Below are 6,573 nucleotides of genomic sequence, written 5' to 3'. Positions count from 1 at the left end.
TTTTGCAAAAAATGCATGTTTTACTATCGGACAAGCCCATTTTAAAAAGGAGTGAGTTTGTTCCCAATATTCTGTGGATAATTCTAGTTTGTAACCATTGAATATATGTATTATTCGTTTTTATAAACACTTGTCCATGGACAGTTTTCCATTGTATGGAATCATCTGCAAAGTATTCATTCCATTTTGTTTGGCATGTTGGGATTTCAGAGTTCTCTTTTAACATATTGTATAGTAACTTATTACAAGAATTCAAAATGATAGGTTTTATATAGGTCGACAAAATGGGATATGAATGTACTTTATAATCTTTTAATTTTACATTTTGCACCGAGACAATGTATGTGGAAAGAACCTTTTTTGTACCTTCATAATGTAAAAAGTTTACCGGTTTATTCATTTTGGTTGTAGCTCTTGCAGTGACAAAATCTGTCCACTGTCTTTAATTATATCTTTAACAAACCGAATGCACTCATATACCAATATTTCCAAAAAATGTATTAATTGTTGAAAATTAACAGTTTTTAAAAAACAAAGGCATATCTACAAGTTTATCAACAGAGTCAATATTAATACTCTTAACAAAGTCAGAATATATTGTTAAAACATCTATCCAAAAAGCGTTGGTTATATTTTTAACAGCTGAAATTGCGTATAAACTGCCTGTATTACATAGTATATTAAAATCTATTAACTTTCAAGCCAAGGATGTAAATTTGTTCTGGCCTTGAATAACCTTTCTTATCCATGATAATTTTAAACTTTTCATAAATTCATTTATGTCCACCATTTTGAGTTCCCCTTCATCAAAATCTTTTGTTATGACTTTTGCTTGATTTTTGAAGGCCCTTGCCACACAAATTTGAGTACTTTATCATTTTAAACTTTACAAATAGCCTCTCCGGGTTGTGGCAAAGAGACAAACAGGTGAATAAATATTGGAGGTATTAAGGTCTTAACAACAGTTATCCTACCTAAGGGAGTTAGCTCTCTTTTGTTCCAATGTGCAATGATATTTTCTAATTTAACTAATGTTTCATTATAATTTAGCTCAATCATTTAAGGTAGATCAACATAGAAAGTTAAACCTAATAATTTAAATTGGGTACATCCCCACACTAGTTTCCATCTTGTTTTTATGGATTGTGTGCTGTATTTTAAGGCTCCTATCCAGACAACATGAGTTTTTTCAAAATTAACATTCAGGCCTGAATATTGTGAGGAGTGCAACAATTGTAATGCAATATTCAAGGTTTCTTCCGACCCGTCCATTAATAAATAGGTAACATCAGAAAATTGTGATATCTTATATTCTTCATTGTCAATAGTTATTCCCTTCATTTGCTTACATTTTCTTATTTTAATAGCTAGTATTTATGCACAAAGGATAAATATATATGCTGAAATAGGGTCTCCCTGACGACAACCTCGTCCTATTGTAAGAAGTCTGACAAAAACCCATTCAACTGGACTGCATTTTCCATATTATTAAAAAAGCGCTATCCAATTCTTAAACATTGGTCCAAAGTTAAAAAAATCAAACACTTGTTTTATAAAACTGAATGATATAATATCTAACGCTTTTTCGAAATCAATAAGCAACAATAGGCTAGGGATTTGGTTGCACTCAGTATAGCTCATAATATCATATGATAATCGTGTGTTATCTCCCATGTACCTGCCTTTAATGAAACCAGTTTGGTCATTGTTTACTAATTTGTTTAAGGTTGACTTAAGTCTGTTAGCTATCGTTCCTGATGCTAGTTTATAAACTGTGTTCAACAAGCAAATTGGTCTCCAATTTTTTAAAAATTGTTTAGGCTTACCCTCCTTTGAAATACAAGTTATAATTCCCTGCTTTTGAGTTATTGAACGTGACCCTATATTATATGAATAATTAATGCTTCTTACCACAAATACCCCCAATTTTTTCCAAAAAACTTTAAAGAAATTTGCAGACAATCCATTGGAGCCTGGACCTTTGTCATTTTTCATGTGTTTAAGCGTAACTGACACCTCTTGTGAGGAAAGAATACCCTCTAACTTGTCCGCCTCTAAATTTGTTAATTTGTGCAATTCATCATTTTTTAAATTCATTTTTGAGATCAGGGCTGGTTGTGGGTTGTTCTGAATATAAAATTTTGTATAAGCAGTTTGCTTCCTTAAGAATATTTTCAGGTTCGTATATAAATGTTCCATCTTCTTTCTGAATACAAGATATATTTTTGGAAAGAAAATTACGTTTTTTTCAAGTTACAAAACATTTTAGTAGGTTTTTCTCCATTATCTATCCAGTCTAAACGGGAACGTATAAAGCAACCCTTCATAGTTTCTTGTCTATAGATTCTAGTTCATTTTTAGTGTTATTAATAATTCCTTATTTTCTCAGTCAGTGATTGCTCTAATATTTCAATTTTTGATATTAATATACTTTCGTGTGTTCTTCTTAATTTTGCTCGGCGACTTGAATAAGAGATGTTCTTGCCTCTAATCTCCATTAAAAGTGTTTCTAAGAAAAGTTGATCATTTATGACAAACTGTATTTGGCTGTCTTCAATCTCGTTTAATGTGTCTAAATTATATATAGGAATGCAATATTGCCGTTTAATATCGTCTATCACAGTATTAATTACTGGCAAAAATTCAATATCGGATAGTAACGAGTTATTAATTTCCATAAACCTTTACCGTGAATATTTTTTTCGAAACTTATAACCATGTCAATAATAGAATGATCAGATCTGTAGCTTCATTGTATTTGAGCATTTAATAAATATTCAATCATATTATTTGTAATAAGGAAAAGGTCCAGACGGCCCTGTTGCAATGGGTAAGTACGTCTCCATGTGTAACCTTTTTTCTTACCGTTTATATATCTAAATGTGTCCTTCAATTCCCTTTTAACTAATTCCCCCAATAACAAGTCTCTAGCTTTCCTATTACTATTTAAATGTTTGTAGTTAATATAGTCCCAACAGTGGGTCAAGCACTAAATTAAAGGCTCCACATATAATATACATTGTATTGCCAAATTTATCAATTATATCAAACACTTGTTTATAAAAGGACGGGTTGTCTGTATTTGTGCCATATAAGTTTAGTAATGTGAACTGTTTGGAACAGAAACTAAGATTAAGGGCTATCATATTTCCATAATCATCTTTTTCGACTGAATTTACTGTAATTTGTTATTTATTTTGAATAATATGGCAACACCCCTCGAATTAGTTGACCCAAAAACTAATGAAGCAATCCCCACCCCATTGTGAGTACATGTTTTTCTCCATTTGTGCATTCCAGTGAACATCTTGTAAACAATAGATATCAGCATTAAGCTTTTCTAAATAATTCATTACATCAAATCTCTTTCTACTATCATTCAAACCCGACAGTTAAAGGAAATAATGCATAGTTCAGTCATAACAAAGGATTTACAAACATAGTATCAGTATTCGATCATAATATAGAATATGGTAAATTGTCAGTGGCATATAAAACAGACAAAACTTTAACAATACACTATGAAAGATATAAAACCATGTTAATAGGAATTGAAAACAAGGAACGAAAAGAAAAGAACACAGACAAACATGTCTGCAACACAAAAAATATACACACAAACCCTCTCTGCTGCAAAAAACAAAAAGGACATACAGTATTTAGTATAAATTATGTTTTTATGAAAAGGAAAACAAAATATCTATAACATAATAACATTATGGATGGTGGGGAATGTATGCTAAAAGAACTTATGTTTTTATGGAAAAGTGTTTGGCATATATCTTTCCTGTGTGCAGCTGTATTAATATAGAATAAATATTGAGGTCTAAAAAATTAATTTTATTCTGGTTCGAAAATTTAACATAATATCATTTTCAAATACCGATTATTTACAATTTTATATACCAATATACAAACAAATCAACCTACATATTGGATATAATCTGACCACGTTAAAGATTTGAGACAGCAATCAGACATAATCACACTGTATTGACAAATTCGCCTAGTGTTGTTAGGTAGGTAGATAACAATCGTGTCGGTTGTAAAAACATATTTTTCCTGACATAATCAAGATTAGTATCTAGTATCTAGACTACTATACATTTATCTTGCAATTTTAAAGATGTACAAAACGTGTGAGTTTTCTATCTTGATTGTGAAGACAAGTTTCTCGCAATTATGTAATTAAGTTACTCTTTAAAGATTAAACAAAAGAAGTTAAATGCTAAATATATATATATATATATACATATATATATATATATATATATATATATATATATAGTGAGAGTTTACATCATCACAAATGTAGGATTATGTTGTTTTTATTAGCGTTCTCATATACGTAATTCCATTATTCTTCAAGATTATACGAAAACGGTGAAATACAAAAACATAGATTATTATAGGTAAATACATCACAATGCTCAGAAAGCATAGAATACACTGGGACATGATGTAACTGTGCAGGAAAAAAACAACATTTAATTAGCAGGACAAAAATCTTAAAAAAGGTCTTACATAGTTTCTACTGGATGTCTTGTATCTACGTCCTCTGTCCATATCTGAAGTTTTCTATTACATTGTCTATATTGTCATATATGTCGAATATATGCCTACCAAGAAAATAGTATGCACATTATTTACTGGATTTATTGTACAACAGTATTGGTACATTTCGAATTTTAATGTTTTTGACGGTCTACAACAAAATGGTGGGCATCGTGATGATCAGTAAAGTTCGTTAATAGTTTGCTTTTTTTGTAATTGTTTATTGTTGAGAATAGAAAACAACAATGTTTCGTTTGATACTACAATACTATTTGAGACCATTATTATTACAACAAGAAAAATAAACATTTCTTATTTTGCCAGAACGTGTAAGAAGGGAAACAGAAAACACAAAAGCATAGAACAACATAAGAATTTACTTAAAATAAATTTTGTTTTAGAATTACCAATTGAACCATCTCTTGGTAGATTTTGTGTGTGTAAAGATGCTAGAAGTACATGTACTTTAAAAACAATATAGTGGTACTTATATTTGAATAGATATTTAAAATGTTCTAAGTTCATTGAAGCCATGTTTAATTGATATTTTTATGCCATATTCTATTCCATCTAGAACCTACTTTTCAGAAACAGTTATTCCTGCACGGTAGGAGAGGTGAATGACATGCCATGCATGTAATTTTAAAATTACTTTTCAAAATTAGCAACTTGACATGTTATCATTTCAATGACCAGCTTGTATGGATACACATGTAGCTCTGGACTGCTTTGTGCATTTAAGATGGCTTACAACTAAAACATTTTTGATATGTGAACTATAAGTGTTCCAGTTCTTTTCAAACTGTATTGGGGTATTTGATACGTATTGCAACACAGGTTTTGTCATATTGTTTCACCTCTTGTCTTCACATAATTTCTCAATCGCTGTTTATCCGGAATATGTCAAACTGATAACCAGCTGTGTCTGCCTCTGTAAATAAAAGGCCTGTAACACATAAACTTCATTAAAATCTCTTATACCTTATATTGTAATACTCTACTATGACTCCTAATGAAATGTTTAATTTCAATCAGAAATGCATAATACTAACTATTGGAATTGTGCATTTAGTGGCTAAACAACTTCTTAACAATAGTTCAAACACAGTGGGTTGACCGTGTAATTAATTTTATTAACAATGTGCTTAGACATTTTATTTGTTCTCTTTGGTATGAAGTAATGCTGAAATGGTGCTAGCTAGCTTCATATAGCGGGGTGAAGATCGTACGCAAGTAACTGATGTGGCGTATGTGAGCTGATTTTTCGATGCTTTCGTCCGAACGTTTGAAAGGTTTGTACATTTACCATACTTATTCGACATTATCCTTACGCGCAGGATGATCTACTGATATACATTTAAACTCGGTATAAATACTGTAGATGTATTATCAATTTTAATAAAGTTATAAAGTAATAAAGTTATTGGAGACTTTATACGCAAGTGCCTGATTGTTTACGATTGACATGGTCCATTCTTTGCGCATTTCTAAGCCATATATAAGGTTTTCTCATAGTTACCTTGCATGAACACCAGGATACTTCCAATAGGCAATCGCTGTATGTGCATCAAAATTCGAAAATTAAACCCCATTTTCATAACTGGTGAGCAAAGTAGCCCCACTTCCCGTAACTTGTGTTTATGCAAAAGTCAGAGTACAAAAATAAAAAGAAATGAAAACCGAATAAAATATGCATGTTTAAGTTTGCTTTGTTAATTAGTGATGTGTGTTACCAAATTTGTGGAGTCACACTAAAATGTACGATGGCGTAGAAGAGACATGGGAAATATTTTTTCAATACAGTGCGGACGTATTGCTTTCACGTGCGCACGAATTTCTTTCACATGCGCACGAATTGCTTTCACAGGCACACATAATAGTGAATACGGGTACACGTATTCACCTACCGTATACGTGCACACGCATTACGTTTACGTGCGCACGTATCAAAATGTTAATGTGCGCATGATTTACGTACTGCGTGCGCACGTGTTTTATTCATTGATCCATTTATCACAT

Source organism: Dreissena polymorpha, chromosome 4 (genome assembly GCF_020536995.1).
Source record: "Dreissena polymorpha isolate Duluth1 chromosome 4, UMN_Dpol_1.0, whole genome shotgun sequence".
Lineage (NCBI taxonomy): Eukaryota > Metazoa > Mollusca > Bivalvia > Myida > Dreissenidae > Dreissena > Dreissena polymorpha.
This window is presented reverse-complemented; position numbering follows the sequence as displayed.